We start from the raw sequence: 20,787 nt of genomic DNA, 5'->3' as shown, positions 1-20,787 counted from the left end.
CCAGCAAATTTGTGTGATGCAAACTGGTATCCCAGCAAACTGCCAGCACGTGAGCCTCCCAGGCAGTCACTGTAAGATCACCAGGCACAAACAGAAGGCCACAAATGCCAAGGGTCTCTTCTCTCTGCTTTGCTCAAGCAGTGTGACCTATCCAAAGCATCTGAAATCACAGAAAATATCCATAGCAAGTATTCAAACAGCAGATGGCATTCCTATGCCAGAAGCTCTCCATGCCAGCAGCTCCCCCTCACAGCCACAGCCACGGCGGGGGAGGGGGAGCATCACGCTTTCTTCTTTCCTGGGATTTGCCATCTTTTTCTCGTCTCCAATGCCAGTGTCTTCTCACAGGATTTACAAGAGAAGAAAAGTCTCACTGTTCTGGAAATGCTCGAAAACGTTCCAAAACTTTCTTAGCATTCTTCCTAGCAACAGATCCAGTGACTTCTCTCCGCATTTCTCCTGGGTGGCACCATTCTCATTGTGTTTATCTCTTTGTGCCACCAACTGGCCATACAGCCTTGAGCCATTAGACCGCTTTCTGTGTCTCAGTTTTGTCCTCTGGGGAGAATAAGACCTCCCTCCTCGTAAAGTTCCCATGAAGATCAAATATCTGCCAGCGACAGATATTACCCAGTGACAGAAGTACCCAGTATGGAGTAAGCACACAATATGTTTTGCTAGGTAGTCATGTTATGCACATGAACCATGATCGCTTCCATGTTGGTGGAACTAACATGACTAGGAATCACATGATTTGCTTTTGGTGTCCTGGCTTTGCCACTTACTGACTGGGATGAATCATTGAGAAGTAACCTGCTCTTAGTTTATTTTTATCTGTAAAATATCAAGTAGAATACTTATTTTCTAAATTAAGTGAGATTACTTCTATGAGAAATATCATAAAAATGCCATACAGCCCAAGATGGTGTTATGATCTCTCATCTCTGTCTTGGAGCAGAAGCTTCCATGTCTTTGTCGCCTTTGTGTTTCTTGTGGCTCCCAGGGCTAGGACCTGGCCACTGGTGGACCTGAACAATGACTGTTGAATGAACAGTTTAACAGTTCAACACAACTGAGAAAAAAAACACGCCAAGAGGACCTCTGTGTAGCGAAGAGACACAGCATGAGATCTATACATGCATTTCAGTTCAGTTCAGTTGCTCAGTCGTGTCCAACTCTTTGCAAGCCCATGGACTGCAGCACACCAGGCTTTCCTGTCCATCACCAGCTCCTGGAGCTTGCTCAAACTCATGTCCATCGAGTTTGTGATGCCATCCAACCATCTCATCCTCTGTCATTCCCTTCTCCTCCTGCCTTCAATCTTTCCCAGCATCAGGGTGTTTTCCAATGAGTCAGTTCTTCGCATCAGGTAGCCAAAGTACTGGAGTTTCAGCTTCAGCATCAGTCCTTCCAATGAATATACAAGGTTGATTTCCTTTAGGATTGACTGTTTTGATCTCCTTACAGTCCAAGGGACTCTCAAGAGTCTTCTCCAACACCACAGTTCAAAAGCATCAATTCTTTGGTGCTCAGCTTTCTTTATGGTCCAACTCTCACATCCATACATGACCACTGGAAAAACCATAGCCTTGACTAGATGGACCTTTGTTGGCAAAGTGATGTCTCTGCTTTTTAATACACTGTCTAGGTTTGTCATAGCTTTTCTTCCAAGGAGCAAGCGTCTTTTAGTTTCATGGCTGCGATCACCATCTGCGGTGATTTTGGAGCCCAAGAAAATAAAATCTGTCACTGTTTGCATTGTTTCCCCATCTATTTGCCATGAAATGATGGGACCAGATGCCATGATCTTTGTTTTCTGAATGTTGACCTTTAAGCCAGCTTTTTCACTCTCCTCTTTCACTTTCATCAAGAGGGTCTTTAGTTCTTCCCTTTCTGCCATAAGGGTGGTATCATCTGCATAATGGAGGTTATTGATATTTCCCCTGGCAATCTTGATTCCAGCTTGTGCTTCATCTAACCCAGCATTTCACATGATGTACTCTGCATATAAGTTAGATAAGCAGGGTGACAATATACAGCCTCTACATTCTTCTGTCTCAATTTGGAACCAGTCCATTGTTCCATGTCCACTTCTAACTGTGGCTTCTTGACCTGCATACAGATTTCTCAGGAGGCAGGTAACATGGTCTGGTATTCCCATTTCTTGAAGAGATATACTTACATATGTTCTTTAAGACCGATCCATCAGCCCCTCTCCCTAGTCTTCTTTTATATGAATTCAACCCTAGGAAGACTGGAAGTATCCAGTTAGAGCCCAGAGGATGGGCTTAGTTGCTCTGGGCAGGCACATCCACCACGATAAGGAATTACAGCTCGACAGCCTGACAGCCAAGGTGGAGACAGAAAAACTAAGGAAAGCAGACACTGGAACTGGAACTTAAAAAGCCCTTTTATGTGGGTTTTTTTTTGTTTTTTTTTTTTTTACTGTAAGGAGAAATCTCATGTGACTTACTGAAAGCAAAGTTAGACAAAGTAGCTGAGCTCTTTGGAGAACAATTTCACTGTCAGGGGTATACCAGATGACCTACAATGACAGCTTCTACTAATTTTCATGATTGCTTCAGGGAAGGATGAGGCGAGCTTGACTGTTTTTGCAATATGTTTCTCAAATATAACTTCTTGGTCTGCTGCACAGGTAATTACTCTAACCATAAAGTTCATGTTGCCAATTATCTCAACTATGGCCTAATTTTCCCTAATGATGCTGAAGCCTAATTCTTCTGGGTTTTGCAGTCTCTACCAAGTAAATGTTAAAACCTTTACTAGCAAAATCAACTGCTTGACCATGTCAGTTTATGTAGCTATTTATATCTTTTGGATGATTTGCAGTCAATTTGGAGAACTGCTAATGATTAAAATTAAAGAATGACCTAGAGGCTAAAATTAATTCATTTTAATTTATTGACAGTTTGGTTTTCACTATATTTTATACCACTATTGGCTCTGTGAAATAGTGTCCCATTCTGTGTTGTATCATCGCATGAACAGCATTCTACGTGGCATGCTTGTCTAATCTGGAGATGACATGGACGTGAAAGGCATAACACATATTTTGAAATGGCAGAATTGAGATGTCAAATGTTTTTGGCAAGTTGTAATGATAAACTCCATTCTCAAAAGGTGAAATATTAAAGGGGTGAAAATAAAACCTCCTCTTGGTTCTAGCAAAAATACCTACAAAAAATAATGGAGCTGCCGTCAACCTGATTTGTAGCTATAAGAACAGCTGGTAATTGAGGTGGCATAACTTAGTTGATATGCATTGGGCATCTGGAGCTGTAGAGAACAGAGACTCATTCAGGACACCCTTAGGAGGATGGACTGATGCCCATCTGGATCTGAAAAGTGGGAGGTTTATTAGGCTTGGATGCTCCTTCAGGGAATGAGTCTTCTCTCTCGTCATCTCTGCTCTTGCTGCTTACCTCTGCATATTCAGTAGGTTCTCATCTGACTCCTAGTGTTTCATCCAGGTCCCACAGAGAGCTGATTTGGTTGACTTGGCTGATTATCATTTTTTTCTCCCAGGTGGCGCTAGTGATAAAGAACCCGCCTGCCAATGCAGGAAACCTAAGAGATGCAGGTTCAATCCCTGGGTGGGGAAGATCCCCTAGAGGAGGTCTTGGCAACCCACCCCAGTATTCTTGTCTGAAGAATTCCATAGACAGAGGAGCCTGGTGGGCTACAGTCCATTGGGTTGCAAAGAGTTGGACACGACTGCAGTGACTTAGCACACACTAGGGCAGAGGCTTTGGCACAAAGCAACCTCATGGGTCATCTTCCAGCCTCTGAGAATGCCCTGGAGTCCGGTGCTTCCCCCCAGTCCTATCAGTGGCCACCTCTACTAAAACAGCAATTGATCTCTGCTTTTCTGAACAGAGGGCTGTGGTTGGGGAGGTTTACACTAGGATCTGAATCTATATCCAAGAGCCAGATCTGGGATCAAGGAGTGAAAGCTACAAGAAGAGAGATTCAACTCTGTACAGAGTACCCTGAAAATGGAATAGGTTGTAGGCAGATGGATGGTTGGATACACCTTCCAGGTCCCTTCCAATTCTCAAAATTATGTTTTCATTTGTACTGTCACTCTTTTATTTCTTCCCAGAAGTGTCTTAATGAAAACCATCTTTTCATATTATTTTTAAAATGAGCTGTGAAGATTATTTCTGCCACAGTATAATTATGAGCTGCCTAAGGTGTCAGAAGCAGTAATGTTTTGCATTAGCCTCTTAAATAAAATATATTTCATATGTGGAATATTTATAACTTAGATTTTATTATAGTCAGTAACTATTTAAAGAAAGGAAATCATTTACATAACGTAAATGTACCGGACCAACAAACTGCAACAAAGATACTTCTCTAAGATTTTGAAGATGAGTGTAAGAGTGTTTCAGACATTTTTTCCTAAGTAATTGTAAATGGCCTTCCAGAGATTTCAGTTAGGCTTTAAAATTCACATGTCATGATGGACTGAATCATTTAGGACAGATTTCAGTGGTGACTCTTCTGACACTTGTCTGAGCTAAAGTCTCCAAAGTAGTGGCTTTAAATCTCACTATTCAAATTCTGCTAATTTGGAAGTGTGTGTGTATGTGTTATGAAGCAAGAAGAAAAAGTATTCCATACAATGTTCATCTTTTCTCAAACAACAAAAGTTAGTTATTTAATTGGAGAAAATCTGAAAGCACTGAGAAGACTCCCGGGTGCTTCTGTTTCCTTTTTCCAACGTGAGAGTGCTTTGTGCCAAAAGGAAAAAAAAAAAGGGCTGGGCAGATACAGGGCAGAGTAGCCTTGCCTCCAGCTGCCTGTTTATTGCATTCCCTCCAGGCAATACATGGTTGGGGAAAAAAACAGCTTTGTTAAAATTCCACTTCCACCATTTTGGAGGCAAGACAAAGCACTCTCAACTTCAGTTTCCTCATTTATAAATCAGGGATAATAATAGTCCTTAGGACAGAGTGTTCTTGTGAGGATTAAAGCACTTAGCACAATGTCGGGCTCTTACAGAGTACTCAGAAATTTAGCTCTTAGGATTATTTTTATCTTCATTACTCTCTAAGGGGTGGGAATTCTGTGGTTATGCTTGCCTCTGCCCAGAAAGTCAGTAGCATCAGGCCCTGTTAATGGTGTGAATCCATGTGGTCCTGTCCCACCCAGCCCAGCCTGAAATAGGGTTATGTCCGGCCCCAGCTCATGATCTGCTTTTATCCTACTTGGAAGACTTGAGTCCATCCTGATCTCACTCCTTTGCTTGGACCTCATATAAGTCTGTGTCCCTCTCAGAGCCCTAGTTTCCTCCTCTTGAAAATTAGGGAACTATTTATTAATTTTTAATCGACATAAAGTCTATTCTTTTTCAGATTCTTTTTCCTTATAGATTATTACAAAATATTGAGTACTGTTCCCTGTGCTACACAGTGGGTCTTTGTTGGTTATCTATTTTATATAGAGTAGCATGTATATATTCTTGCCTGGAGAATCCCAGGGATGGGGGAGTCTGGTGAGCTGCTGTCTATGGGGTCACACAGAGTCGGACACGACTGAGCGACTTAGCAGCAGCAGCATGTATATATTAGTCTCAACCTCCTAATTTATCCCCCTACTTTTCCATTTGGTAACCGTAAGTTTGTTTTCTATATCTGTGAATCAGTTTCTGTTTTGTGACTAAGTTCATTGGTATCATTTTTTAGACTCCACATGTAAGCAATATCATATGTTTGTCTTCCGTGTTCTTCACTTAGTATGATCTCTAGGTCCATCCATGTTGCTGCAGACGACGTTATTTCATTCTTTTTTATGGCTGAGTCTATTCCATAATATGAAGATACCACATCTTCTTTATCTATTAATATGTTGATGGACTTTTAGGTTGTTTGTTTTGGTTATTAATAGGCACATGAAAAAATTCTCGACATCACTAATTATTAGAGAAATGTGAATCAAAACTACAGTGAGGTATCCCCTCAACTGGTTAGAATGGCCACCATTTAAAAGTCTACAAATAATAAATGCTGGAGAGGGTCTGAAGCAAAGGGAACCTTCCTACACTGTTGGTGGGAGTGCAGATTGGTGCAGCCTCTGTAGAGAACAGTATGGAGGTTCCTCAAAAAATGAAAACTCCTGCAATCCCACTCCTGGCCATATATACAGAGAAAACTATGATTCGAAAAGGAGAACTGTTTAATTTTATAGAGTTCGGAAGTTTTGGATATTATTAAACTGTATTTATTTTAGAGATCAGATGCAAATTGTGTAGAGAAGATGGGACTCAGCACTGGACTCTTAGCACTGGAGACATTGAATAATGTCTCCTCTGACTTTCTCTCCATCAAAAAAATGCCTGTGCTTGGGTTCTGTCCCACTTGATCTGATATATTGGTAATTGGTCAGGCATTTATTTGGCCACATGGGGCCTAGCCACTGATATTTTCTAAAACCTCTCCCACTGGTGCAAATGTGCCTGCAAGGTTTATAGACACTTAGCAAGCCCAAGGTCAGACTATTAATGGCAAAGGCAGGTCTAGACTCCTGGCTTCTCTTTTCTCCCTGTACATTGTCCACAAGTTCTGGTTTAAAAGAGGTTTTCTAAACATTTTTGCAGTGTTTTTTTTTTCACACTTTCTAATAAGAATGAGTAATTAAATAAACACATTATTCAAACACTTCTGTTAGTTGGCTTCCTTTTAATTAAGGTTTCATTCTATGGTGTTCTACCTTAACCTTGTGCTTGTTTTCTTACAATGGTGTGTTCTGAAACCTTCATTCCCAGATACCTCCTTTTCTCACCGCCTTCAAAGCCACCTCCAAAATGTAATTGCGTGTCTGGGTTCCTCACGGAGATCATCAACCTTGATCAAATACTCAGTTCATTGTTTGTTCTTTGCAGTTTGTATTAGATTTTCCCAGGTTCTACCTGTGTGCTGATGTGATTGTACAGCACTCTGTATTCCCATGAAGTATTAGAGTAAAATTAGATAAAGTGCCTTTTTTCTCTCTTTGATTTGTGTGAGCAGTTGTTTCCTGCTATTGAGGGCTCATTCAGATTTCTATCATATACCAAAATGTAATTGGAATTGTGTTACCTTTTTTCATTACCTGTTGCCATTAAATTGCTTAAAGTTTCTTAGACATTGATGTCCTTAACTACTGTAATGCTTGGTTAAAATTCATCATGGGATTTAATACGTATTAAGTTCCTCTTGTCAATTTTAGTAGGATAGTTGAATGAAAGCTTAATAGAATTAGCTAACCCAAAACAGTTTACACTGCTCTGTGTTTGTTTTGTTTTCAGGAATCTTTGTGATACTCCACGCTTGTGTGCCGAAGACTTTAACCAAATCTGCTCTCAGGGGTTGGCATCCTGGGAAAAGAACAGCTTCCGGAATCAAAGAAATTTTCAGGAGGTTCCTGGCCTGGTGGATCTTTGAAGGTGAGAATGAAACCATTTTCTCTTTGTCTTTAGAAATCTAATTGAGCTGTTCTATCTTCAAGATCTGCTTTTTGGGATAGTGAATAGGAGTCTACATCATGGAAAATTCTCTGTAAAGAACTGAGAGTATTTTTTTTTTTTCAGGAGATTTTATAATAGTCATGAAGGATATCAGTTGGCTATTTTGACCAAATAGGAATTTATCTGAAGTGTAGATCTGTGAAATGACAATCTATGAAGACTTATTTAAACACACACACACACACCCCTCTTTAAAAAATCAGTAACATTTCTCTTCTCAGAAATTTATTATGCATTTAAGGTCTCTCTCAGCCTTCATTTCTGCTTTACCCTGCCTTCTAGGATTATTTTAAGAATCAAACAATATAACTTATGTGAAAGCACTTTGTAAACCATGAAGTATTATTTGCATAAGTGAGAAAAGCAGTCACTATTTCCAAACACTTATAATCCTCCAGATTACTCTCATACCCTCCAATCTGTTTTCTTCCATAGTGTGATTCATTTTTATTTCAATTCAGTGTACTTTGCTAGGATCTTAAGAAGTCAAGTCCTTCCCTTCAAGGAATATCTGTCAAATGCAGGGCAGTCACATAAATAAATATGACCCACTCCAATATGATGTTAAGTATATTGAGAATGCACTAAGGAGTAAAAAAGGCATCAGATGCAGCCTAGAGCCGGAAGGCTGTGTGTGTGAAAGCAGGCTTCCTGGAGGAGGTAACCCCTGAAATGGCCCTTAAAAGATGAATAGGAGTTAGACTGGTAAAGAGCAGGGTGGGGTGGAGGAGGCCATTGCAGGCAATGGTGGTGAGATAGTTGTGTAAAACTCACATATGGAAGTAATAAGTCATTCAGGATTATTGACCCATAGGTAGAGGGGGTGTGTGTGTGTGTGTGTTTGTAAGCACTGAAGGTTTTTTTTTTTAATTGAAGTATGGTTGGTTTACAGTGTTGTCTTAGTTTCTGGTGTATAGAAAAGTGATATATTCTTTTTCAGATTCTTTTCCATTATAGTTTATTATAAGATATTAAATATAGTTCCCTGTGCTATACAGTAGGACTTTATTATCCCAAACTCCTCATTCATCATTCCCCTAGGCCCGTTCTCCTTTGATAACCATTAGATTGTTTTCTACATGTGTGATTCTATTTCAGTTTTGTAAATAAATTCATTTGTATCATTTTCTTCAGATTCCATAAATAAGTGATATCGTATAATATGTGTCTTCTGTCTGACTTAACTTCATTTAGTATGATAACTTCTATGTTGTGCAAATGGCATTATTTCATTCTTTTTATGGCTGAGTAATATTCCACTGTGTGTGTGTACACACACCACATCTTTATCCATTCTGTTAATATACATTTAAGTTGTTTCCATGTCTTGGCTGTTGTAAATAGTGCTGCTATGAATGCTGCCGTTCATGTATCATGTATCTTTTTGAACTACAGTTTTCTCAGGATATATGCCAGGAGTGGAATTGTAAGATCGTATGGTAATTGTATTTTAGTTTTTTAAGGAACCTCCGTACTGTTCTCCATTGTGGCTGCACCAGTTTAAATTCCAACCAAAAGTGTAAGAGGGTTTCCTTTTCTGCTGAGGGATTTTAAGGTGGCCGTCGTTGGCTTTTTAGATGTGTTAACCTGAAGAAAGTTAGAGGAAGAGTTACAGTGAGCAAGGTTGAAGGAGGAAGATTTGTAATGATCTGGGGAAGAGATGGGAGGACTATAATTGAGGTAGAAGCAGAGAGTGCCAGAGAATTGATGCTTTTGAACTGTGGTGTTGGAGAAGACTCTTGAGAGTCCCTTGGACTGCAAGGAGATCAAACCAGTCAGTCCTAAAGGAAATCAACCTTGAATATTCAGGAAGGACTGATGCCGAAACTGAAGCTCCAATACTTTTGCCATCTGATTATCAGAACTGACTCATTAGAAAAGACCATGAAGTCTGAAAAGATTGAAGGCAAGAGGAGAAGGGGATGACAGAGGATGAGATGGTTGGATGGCATCACCGACTCGATGGACATGAGTTTGAGCAAGCTCCAGGAGTTGGTGATGGACAGGGAAGACTGGTGTGCTGCAGTCCATGGGGTCACATAGAGTCGAACAGGACTGAGCGACTGAACTGAACTGAGTGAGGAATAGAGAAAGAAATTTTGAACAACTAGAATATTCTGAATTTTATGATAGTTTGAACATTGGAAGTGAGAAAACATTAGGACTTGGGATTGTCAGGTTTCTGACTTGAGTGATGGAAAGCATGATGATGTCATCAAGAGAATTAGAAGGGAAGTGGACTTGGTGGTGGGGAGGAGAGGACTTTGAGGTATATTTGGGACATGTAGGTCAAAATGTCTGCCAGCTAGTTGGACCTGTAAGTGTGGTGGTTAGGGGAGGGCTGAGGACTAGCAACATTGATTTGGGAGTTACAGGCAATAGTTAAAAATCTTTTTAAAATATAAATTTGATATTGTACTTAAGCCTCCACTATCATTTATTTGTACACTTAAGGCACAATTCACCCCATTCTCAATTTCCATTTTATTTTTCCATTACCTGTCATTTCATTTGTATTTATTCTTGTTGGTCCTGTTTTCTTGGGATAATAAATTGGATTTTACCTCATGACCATTGTTGTGACCTTTTGAGTTTGATGAAAGAAAATTCCACCTAGTATTTTAAAATTCCATGAAACCCTAAAATATTGTAGAATTGTAAGTGCCAGTCTCCATTTTAATTCACAGTGGCTATAGAAGTTATTTTTAAAAAGTACTTTGCTTTCCAAAGTATAGTATTTTTTTTTTTCCTGTATAAATCGAGTTTTCTTGTCAATTCCTCCCTTTCATTGCTCTGTCCAGGATCTGAGCCTCACATATGGGAGACCAAGAGGCATTTTTTTTTGCATTCTTCTGTGGGGTGGTGCCAGGGTCCCTCCCTTGGGTCTTCCCAGAATCAACCCAGAATGTCATTAAGGAAGACTGTTCCAACAGAGGCTGCACTGTTTGAGGTCAAGCCTACCCAAGTCAGACTTCTGAAAATCATTACGCAGAGCCTTCTTTGAGGGAATGTCATGGGTAAAAATTTTAAATTCAAATAATACTTACAATAGTACTATTTTGAGTGAATTTTATTTGATTACCATGGTCGTAATGAACTTACTGATTTTTTTTTTCTTAAGATCTGTTGGAAAATTGCAAAACGCTCCTTTTTTACTCTTTCTAGTTCACTTCTCTAGCATCCTTCCAGAAACTTTCAAGATCAGTTAATCTGTCACTTGCAGTTTTATACAAAAGAGAATTAATTTGAAGCAGAATTAAGTACATAATGCTAACAGCTGGAGCCAGAGCCCTGGCCAGTTGAAACGCATTCTGTCCTTTCCACTTGAGCTTTTTCCTTCTTATTCCAAATCTTTATTGAACCGTGATGTTATCTATGTGTCTTAAAATAGGAAATTGAATTAAGTAAATCAGTTCACACTGATGGCATATGCTTTGGTTAATCATTCTCTGCTCAGCAAACAGATTTTGCCTCACTGCTTTGGGCTCTGATTAAGGTTTTATTTTTTTTTTATCTTTGCACCTAAAAATTTTTTTAGCATGGAATTTGTTTTTAGCATTCTCTATTGTGGTTCCTGGAGAAGGAAATGGCAGCCCACTCCAGTGTTCTTGCCTGGAGAATCCCAGGGACAGGGGAGCCTGGTGGGCTGCCGTCTATGGGGTCACACAGAGTCGGACATGACTGAAGCAACTTAGCAGCAGCAGCAGCAGCAGCAGCATTGTGGTTCCACTGCTAAAAGGAAGGACTGGAAGAGAATCGAAACCACCTGTGTTTAAATTCCAGTTTAAAAAGACCTGTCATTTCAATCCATTATCAAGCCAGTTTTTTCCAACGGGTGCTTTCAATACCAACATACTAGGCACATTCACTAATAAGGCAAGCACCGGCCATACAACCCAGTTTCCTGAAACATTTGACTTTTTTCCAGCTTTATTTCCCTTTTTAAAATAAAAGGCAACTTCCATACATTAAAAAAAAAAAAAAGACACTCTTCATTTATTTTAAAATCAACACTTTTAAGCAGAAGCTATTTCTGATTGGGTCAAAAACATTGTAAGACTTGGTGAATTTCATGTATAGAAAATGAATTCATGGAAATGCTGAGTTGGTGTAACTTAAAATGACATCACATGCATGCAAGTTGTAGGTGGTCTCAAGGACAATGAATTGTTCTCTGAAATTCACAGAACGGGCAGTCATTTCTGTGAAACCAGTGGGTTGTTTCAGGGTCTGGATACACAACATGATTCAATCATCCCGAGAGTTGCTAGTCGCGAAAGGAGTTTCCACTTGCTTGTGTGCAGGACACAGGAAATATGTCTCCCCGTTTTGGTCTCTTTCTGCCTTCTGTCTCACTCATAGTCTTTGTGATATAGACAAATATGGTATCTCCAAAACAGGAGACCCTTGACAGTTTGCGTTTATGGATCTAGAAGTGGAGACAATTGGTTGTATATTGAAAAGCAGGCAAATCATCCTTCACTGGGCTTCCCCGATAGCTCAGATGGTAAAGAATCAGCCTGCAGTGCAGGAGACCTGGGTTCAGTCTCTGGGTCACAAAGATCCCCTGTAGGAGGACATGGCTACTCACTCCAGTACTCTTGCCTGGAGAATCCCACAGATGAGGAGTCTGGAGGGCTACAGTCCATAGGGTTGCAAAGAGTTGGACGTGACTGAAGCAACTTAGCATGCACACACGCATGCACACACGCACGCACACACGCACGTGCACACACACCTTTCATTTGGTAACAAGTGAGAGCCCTGGGAAGACAGTGTCTTGGCATGTTGCTCTCTGCATAGCATGGCCACATTGGACCAAATGATGATGTGAACAGAGATGGAGAGATGGAGAGACTTCTGCAGACAGTAAACACAGGGTTGTGTGATGTCTGGGAAGGGACAGGCCGGCTTTCACTGCTGTTTGGCTTGGTGGTAGGGTCTTCTGAACAGTCTGACTGTGAACAGTAGTATTGGGTGGGTCTTCCTGCTCCAATTCCAGAATGAGTGTTCCAAGTACCATTATGCCAACAAAGCACAATGGATAGCACTGATAATTAGCTTTGGAGGTGCCACTTTAAAGTATTTAGAGTTTAAAATAATATTCAAGACTTCCCTTCTTCTGCCCTGTGGGTAGAGCACAGAATTTTGTTGGAGGAAGGTTGTTTAGAGAAAACTCTTAGACAGTGAAAGAATCGGTGAGTTGCCAGGGTGACACTTCTGAATGGGCAGTCTTCCAAAAGGCTCAAATCATATTTAGCAGTAAAGTGTGTTACCCTATGCCCTTTTGTAGTGTGGGATTTTGAAAGGAGATGGGACAGGAAATGCTGAGCCACCAGCTTTTGGATCCAAATTCAGTCCCACTGTAGAGGTCACAGACATCAGCAGTTTGTGGGCCATTTTGGTGGAGGACAATAACAGTGGATTTCTAACCAGATAATGTCCTGCTACATTTGAATTTTCACTCTCCACTGCCTTTTGTCATCTGAATCCTTTCAGAATCATTCTTGACTCAGATTTATTATTAACTTTTTGAACTCTGACTTCTGTACTAATATCTTGCTGCTCATGTTAAAATGAGAACGTTGCCGCGAGAATTTCTTTTTGCATTAATTAATAGAATAGCAAGGCAGCATAATATGAATTAATACTCTTCACATTTCCCCACAATATAAGCTGGATTCGTTATCCCCTGGGGATCTATTTCAAATTCATGCCCTAGTAAGCCATTCCAGCTAGTTGTTGGCTTTCTAGCTTTTTAAAAGCTTCTCCATAATGGGCAAATAGAGAACAATACATAATACATAATTTTGATTTTAAACTTTAAAAACATGTTTGATTGTTCTCATTATAAAGTGAGAAATGAGACAGAACTTCCTCTTCAATCCCCGGTAGTATACGTATTTGTAGTTTTCTTTTGGCAAGAACCATCCTGAGGCAATTATGTCTTTTTAATATAGTTCAGACAATAAATTCTATGAGGAAAGATTAAGGATAGAAACATTATTGAGGATGCAGAATCACTAATCGAGTTTATTCATCCTTTTAACATCTTTCCTTCAGAGGACACATGTATTATCATTGATCCAACTGTTTAAAATGGCAGTATCTGCTTGGGTAATAATTATCTGTTACCAATATTTCAGATTATTCTCTCTCCTCTTCTGTTTCACTTCTTTGCTCTCAAAATTTCCAATTTTGTTTCCAGTCATCATATTAGTGTATGTGTGTCACACAGAGAATGTGACACAGCAAAGGGACAGAGGCAGAGAAAGAGAGAAAGAGCTGAAGAAAGTGACAGAAAAACAAGGGATATTTTGTATTTCCTACACAGAAACCAAAGCAGTATTTGGAGTTCCTTTCCTGCCTCCATCTTATTTATTTTTTTAATTTCTTTGACATGAACGCTACGTGATTTTTTATAACTGAACAATCAATAAGCAATTACGCAGAACCATATTCTGAGTTAGAGATCCGAAAATAGTCACTCTAGTAGAGCCGTGCTGTCACCCAGACGCCTTTCCCCTTTCAGGCTTAAGATCCTCTTTCCCCAGCGTCTGGGAGTCTTAACAGCTGGAAGCTCACAGCTGGGTCCCTCCTTGGTGATTGCCCTTAGCTGTCAGCTAAGGAGAGCTGCCTCGCTCAGGATCCTGCCCTTTGCCCCTGGCGCAGCAGCATACATTCAGTGGCTGGTCAACTTGGGGACACAGAGGCCCTTGCCCCACTTCAGGACAACTCTGTAGGGTCTGCAGGGTCAGATGGGGCTTCTGTTGTGACTGCACTGCAGTCCAGCTTCTCCCCCTGCCTCATCTGCTTTGTTCACGCTCCCGTTTGTGCTGAGTCCAGCAGCACTCACCAGTGAAATTTGCACATGTAAATTCTCATCTCAGAGTCTGGTTTGAGGATGGGCAGCCTGCAGCCGCCGCCATACCTGGACCGTGCCTTGCGTCCATGTGTGAGTGCACTGAGGAAAGGCACTGACTCGAGGACCATCATCAAGACCTCTGACAGTCTAGTCCCTGCCGTTCCTGTGAAAAGTGGGGATAATTATACCAGCCTCTTAGAGTTGTCGCCAGGATTCAGTAGCAAAGCATTCAGCGCCTGACACACAAGAAGCACTCCTTAAATTACAGCTTTTGTTGAAATTATCTACAAATGACCCATAAATAGTGTACCTCTGCTGCTGCTAAGTCGCTTCAGTCGTGTCCAACCCTGTGCGACCCCATAGACAGCAGCCCACCAGGCTCCTCTGTCCCTGGGATTCTCCAGGCAAGAACACTGAAGTGGGGTGCCATCGCCTTCTCCGAAATGATGTACTAGTTCCGACCAATTGATTACAATACAGAATGTATTGTAATGTCATTTTATGACATTTATTTCAGTACAGGGTCAGGTTAATGAAAGAGGCATCATCTGCTTATTTAAATAGTTCTTCCTCATTGTCAGTTTCCATTTATTTAGTGTGTAGAGAAATTGGAAAGGTCTCTAAAGGGAACCGTAAGTCATTAAAGAGGGAGAAGGAAAATGTGATGGGAAAGAATGAAAGGATCTGGAAATAAGATTGGAAGACTGAGGAGTAACTTGCTTTCTATCTTTAAGTAAGTGGAAACGTGTTATGAGGGGAATAGTGGACTTGGTTTTCCCATGTTCACAGAAGACAGAACAAGAGAAAATGGACATAAATTGAAGGAGGAATCTAGGTGGCTTTGTATTAAGGGAATTCTTCTGTTCTTGGTAAACATGGGAAGGAGCTTGTAATATATATAAATATATATATATATATATATATGTATTTAAAATCTTCAAAAAAAATAAAATAAAAGACAACATTCAGTCGATCACTGAGATGCTTCCTAGGGAATTTATGGAGGACTCTGAACTCTATGATTCTGAGATTTTAGAAATGATGTTTCCTAGAAACTCAGACACATATGTTCTGTCTTATAAATGGAAACTAACTACTATTTGACCACTTTCATTTTCTTTTTAACTAAATTTCTTATGATTTCTTTGAAAATGTCTATATGCACCTTGTATGTGGTTTTATGATAATGTTAATTTTTTCACTGAATAGGTATCTATTAAAAATCCCTGTGTACGAGACAGCAAAAGAGACACTGATGTATGGAACAGTCTTATGGACTCTGTGGGAGAGGGAGAGGGTGGGAAGATCTGGGAGAATGGCGTTGAAACATGTAAAATATCATGTATGAAACGAGATGCCAGTCCAGGTTTGATACACGATACTTGATGCATGGGGCTAGTGCACTGGGACGACCCAGAGGAATGGTATGGGGAGGGAGGAGGGAGGAGGGTACAGGATGGGGAGCGCATGTATACCTGTGATGGATTCATTTTGATATTTGGCAAAACTAATACAATTATGTAAAGTTTAAAAATAAAATTAAAAAAAATAAAAATAAAAATATGACAAGTATCATTATCGTAATTTCCAATGTGTCATCTCTTTATATTATGTATAAAAATAAATTAAAACCTAGCATCCTATGCCATTTATCTATATGTGCTGTAAGTTATTTGGGGACTCAGATCTTGGGATGACGATGTTTAAATGAGCGCTTGTGAGTAATAAATCACTCCGAAGGGCTTTAGAACACCAGCAAGAGGTCTGGAACTTTGGAGAACACTTTTTCAATCAATTAATGGCTTAGAGATAAGATTAAAGAGTGGATATGGGACTAGGTTTTTAATGTTCTTTAAGACCTCAGTGTCGAAAGATAAGAGGAAGCCACTAGGATGTTTCTCAATTACTGGTAAATGTATTGGATTCTGTATTTTCTCCTTGGCATGGCTTATCAAATGAGTCATAGACAAGAAGCAGAATGAAGTGGGTGAAGGAGCCCTGGACCACAAGCCAAAATGCCTGGCTCTGCTTCCATCACAGCTAAAAATGGTCTGTGCTTCTCTTATAGAACTATGCATGGATTTTCTTTGAATCTCTTAATTTCAGAACCCTGTATTAGATGTTCATCACAGCACAGTACCTTATTTGAGAAGACACCCAGCAGACCTAACCTGAGGGCCCCATCACCCCTTGACCTAAAGCAAGCAGCTCTGCTTCTGCTAATTATTTTTCTTCTTCTTCTTTTTTTTTTTTTTTAGCAAGCACAGGTAGGTAGAGGTTCCATTTAGGTTTTCACTTGACTAAATAGATCCATTGCTAGAAACAAGAGTTCTACAGGCTGATCTCTTGTCGTCAGTTTTCTCCCCAGTATATCTCATTAAAATACTGAATTTCACTGCTTCTCTTACGGCAAACTCTTCCAGTAGCTGTCTGTTTCACGAGGGAAAATGTACGCACTGTTTACCGCAGTATTCCTGGCTGCCCTCACTGCCACAGCAGCGGAGATGACTTAGAATTCTAACATGAGGTCATCTTGATCTGGTTATCAAATGCAGAGTTGGAGACTGGGTGGCCTCTCACAAGCAGCTCGTGCAGTCGGCTTCCTGTATGATTTTGCTCAGCATCATCCTTGCTGTCCTTCTAAGCCGCCCAGGCCATTCTGTTCCTATTCTGAGCATACCTCCTCCATAAGGCCTTCCTTGATTGCTCCAGCCCCTATTAATCTGGCCCATCTCTGAAATTCTCTTACACACATGGGCATTTATGCTAGTCTGCATTCCATTTTATCCAGTTTGACAATAGTATTATGTAGCCTGCCTGTGCACAGCGTTATTTTCGCCCCCTCAGGTGCCAGGGAACACTACAGCAGTCTCTGTGACCACCACTTACCTAGAGAAATACACATTCCAGCATCATCCCCAAATGTAAATTTTCAGTGTTCAGTTCACTTTAGTCGCTCAGTTGTGTCCAACTCTTTGAGACCCCATGGACTGCAGCACACCAGGCCTCCCTGTCCATCACCAACTCCTGGAGTTTACTCAAACTCATGTCCATTGAGTCAGTGATGCCATCCAACCATCTCATCCTCTGTCATCCCCTTCTCCTCCTACCTTCAGTCTTTCCGAGCATCAGGGTCTTTTCCAATGAGTCAGTTCTTTGCATCAGGTGGCCAAAGTATTGGAATTTCAGTTTCAGCATCAGTTCTTCCAATGAATATTCAGGACTGATTTCCTTTAGGATGAAGTGGTTGGATCTCTTTGCAGTCCAAGGGACTCTCAGGAGTCTTCTCTGACACCACAGTTCAAAAGCATCAATTCTGCGCTCAGCTTTCTTTATGCATTAAGATATTCTGGAAGAAGTTTTAGCAACATGAATGGAAATAAAACTTACCTTAAGTTATAACACATTAAAGCTCAAAGCACTTGCCTTGATCTGATGATATAGATTTTAAGCCTAATTCTGCCTCTCACTTTGGGTTCATCAGCAAGTCACTTGTTCTTTAAGATCTTCTTAATAACTGTAATAATAGTGCTATTCTTTGTTCTTTGCACCTCACAGAGTGCTTTTGCATGTTCTGTAATTTGAACTTCACAATGACCCACAAGGTACTGAGGTAAGCTAGTGTCTATCAAACAAGAAAACTGAGCTTGGGGCCATGACCTCAAATCTTTTTTAAAAAAACTATTTATTTTGTACTGGGGTATAGCCGATTAACAAACAATGTTACAATAGTTTCAGGTGAACAACAAAGGGACTCAGCCATATATATACATGTATCCATTCTCCCCCAAACTCCGCTCCCATCCAGGCTGCCATATAACATTGAGCAGAGTCCCGTGTGCTGTATGCTAGGACCTGGTTGATCATCCATTTTAAGTATAGCTGTGTATACATGTCCATTCCAAACTCCCTAAGTATCCCTTCCCCTCCTCCACCCGCTCCACAACCGTGTTTGTTCTCTAAGTCTGTGAGTCTGTTTTGTAAGTAAGTTCATTTGTGTCATTTCTTTTTAAATTCCACACATTAGGAATTCAATAGGCTATTTCTCCTTCTCTGACTTACTTTCCTAGGTATAACAATCTCTAGGTCCATCCATATTGCCCCAAATGCGTGCCCTCAAATTTTTATGTGTTAAGCTGATAGTAGGCACTGAAACTCAAATCTTCTGGCTTCTATTTTATTGTTCTACTAAACTGTTACTAAAAGTGTTATCTGCATGACTTGCCTGATGACCCAGTGGCTAAGACTCTGCACTCTCAAAGCAGGTGTTCCAGATTCGATCCTTGGTCAGGGAACTGGATCCCTTATACCGAAACCAAGAGTTTGTATGCCACAGAGTAAGATCCTGCGTGCTACAACCAAGATCCAGCACAGCCAAATAAATAAGATTATGTCTAAACAAAAGTGTTGTCTACAGACCAGCTGCCAGCTGTGTGGGTGTCACCTGGGAGCTTGTTAAAAATGCAGAAGTTCAGGCCTCACCCCAGACCTGCTTTCTCAGGATCTACATGTTAACAAGATGCCTAGGGATTCATCCATCATTTAAAGGGGAAGAAGTACTGTAATATCAGAACAGTATAAGCCTCTGTGGTACAAACATGAAAAGGTTTTTAAAATTTTTATCCCTCTCCCTGCCATCAAATCTCCTCTGTCATCTCTCCCTTTCCTTTGAAGAGATTTTGAGCAGATTTGATAGACTTTTAGTTACTTTCTGTTCTTTTTTCAAATAAGTTTCATATACTCTAATCCAGTTTTAAAACTTCAAACTCATATGGAAGGAAAAGCTTTCCTTTACCCCAGCCCAGCTTGTACCCTTCAAAAGGTTGTTTTTTCTTTTTTGTTTTTGGCCTGTTCTTAAACCAAATGTACTTACTTCCATGTTCTGACTCTTGATAATGTATCATGATGATGTTCAGTGTTCAGAATAAGAAATTCAGTTGCCCCACTCAGTCTTCAGCGAAACTCAGAAGTAAAAACCAAGCACACACGCCCAACATTAAGTAACCAAGATATTTCAGGCTCTATTCACTGTATTTCACCAACTTATTGGACCAAGGCTGACTTACGGTTGGTTGTCTCTGGCAAAAACTGAAGTTGTTAAAGTATGAGACTGTACTTCATGAAAAAAGAACATTTTCAACCTCTTGTTCTTAATTTTTGTTTTCCTTTTTCAGTCTTCTTTGACTCGGAAGCCAAGAGTTAGATTTATTCACCAGTAGCCAAATGCCTGTCCTTAGATGCTAGATGGAATTCCAGGAGACTTCCCTATGGGTCCAGTGATTAAGACTTTAGACTTTCACTGCAGGGAGTTTGGGTTCAAACCATGGTTAGGAACCAAGATTCTGCATACCGTGTAGCACAGCAAAAAAATAACAAATAAAAAATAGAGAGAGAGATGAATTACCCCAGTCCCAACCGCATACTTTGTTGAACTTCTAACTCTGCCCTCCACCCTGAAATGAAAGTTTCATTTTGACTCTCCTGCCACCTTCTCTGTGTCTAGTTTGTCTTCACTTTCATGTGACAAAAAAAGGCAGCTTTTATCTTTGTTTCTGGGTTGCAGATTTCATACATATTCATTAGCAGTTTCCTTTTCCAGCTACTAGTTTGTAGTTTGTTATTTGTAAATGAAGTCTGAAATGAAGGACAGCTCCCAGTTCTCACTTTAATACACTTGAGTTGTTCGTCTTGATTTTGGAAGTCATGAACCAGATAGGAGTGACTTTTGAAGGCTGTTTTCTTAGGCTGTGTCATTCAGGGAAGGGGTGTATATGTGTCTCTGTGTGTCGTGTGGCTTGGGTAGGTAGACAGGACAAGTGCAGAAGGAGTTTTTCCAGAGTATCTTCAGGGTCATCGTGCTAGGCAGTACACCCACTATCTCACTTTATCTTCACAAGGGCACTCTGAGAGAGGTGTTGTTGTTCTTAGAAGCCTGAAACCAAAGCTAAGGAAAGGTAAGCAATTTGCTCCAATTCTCAAAGCTAGTAACTGAAGGAGTGGTGATGACAGATAATTAAATGTGGATGTTTCACGTGCTTTTCTACTTGATCCGTAGAAATTGATCGTGGGACGTTTTGGAGTAATTACCTTTAGAGTAATTCTCAGGCTTCTCTGATGGCTCAGAGGGTAAAGAATCCACCTGCAAGGCAGGAGACATAAGAGATGTGAGTTCGAACCCTAGGTTGGGAAAATCCCATGGAGGAGGAAAATGGTAATCCACTCCAGTACTCTTGCCTGAAAAATCCTGTGGACAGAGGAACCTGGCAGGCTTTGGCCCAAAGGGTCGCACACAGTCAGACATGACTGAGTGATTAAGCACACACACCTTTAGAGAGTCAATTTGTTTTTATTTCAGTGTATTAAGTTGTTAAGAACAGTGTTACTAGGCCTG

General features: G+C 40.4%; 1 protein-coding gene across 2 annotated transcripts in view; it reads left to right on the top strand.

Annotated features, from left to right (window-relative positions):
* The window catches only part of NRCAM (neuronal cell adhesion molecule), a 319,780-nt gene that overhangs the window by 61,397 nt on the left and 237,596 nt on the right, over positions 1-20,787 (top strand). For both annotated transcript variants that reach the window (XM_061414005.1, XM_061414004.1), the window contains exon 2: positions 7,313-7,450. The gene's annotated coding sequence lies outside the window, so the exon portion shown is untranslated. The remainder of the gene's footprint in view (positions 1-7,312; positions 7,451-20,787) is intronic.

This window comes from Bos javanicus, chromosome 4 (genome assembly GCF_032452875.1).
Source record: "Bos javanicus breed banteng chromosome 4, ARS-OSU_banteng_1.0, whole genome shotgun sequence".
NCBI classification, from domain to species: domain Eukaryota; kingdom Metazoa; phylum Chordata; class Mammalia; order Artiodactyla; family Bovidae; genus Bos; species Bos javanicus.
The sequence above is the reverse complement of the archived record's forward strand: the minus strand, read 5'-3'. Positions and strand labels throughout refer to the sequence as shown.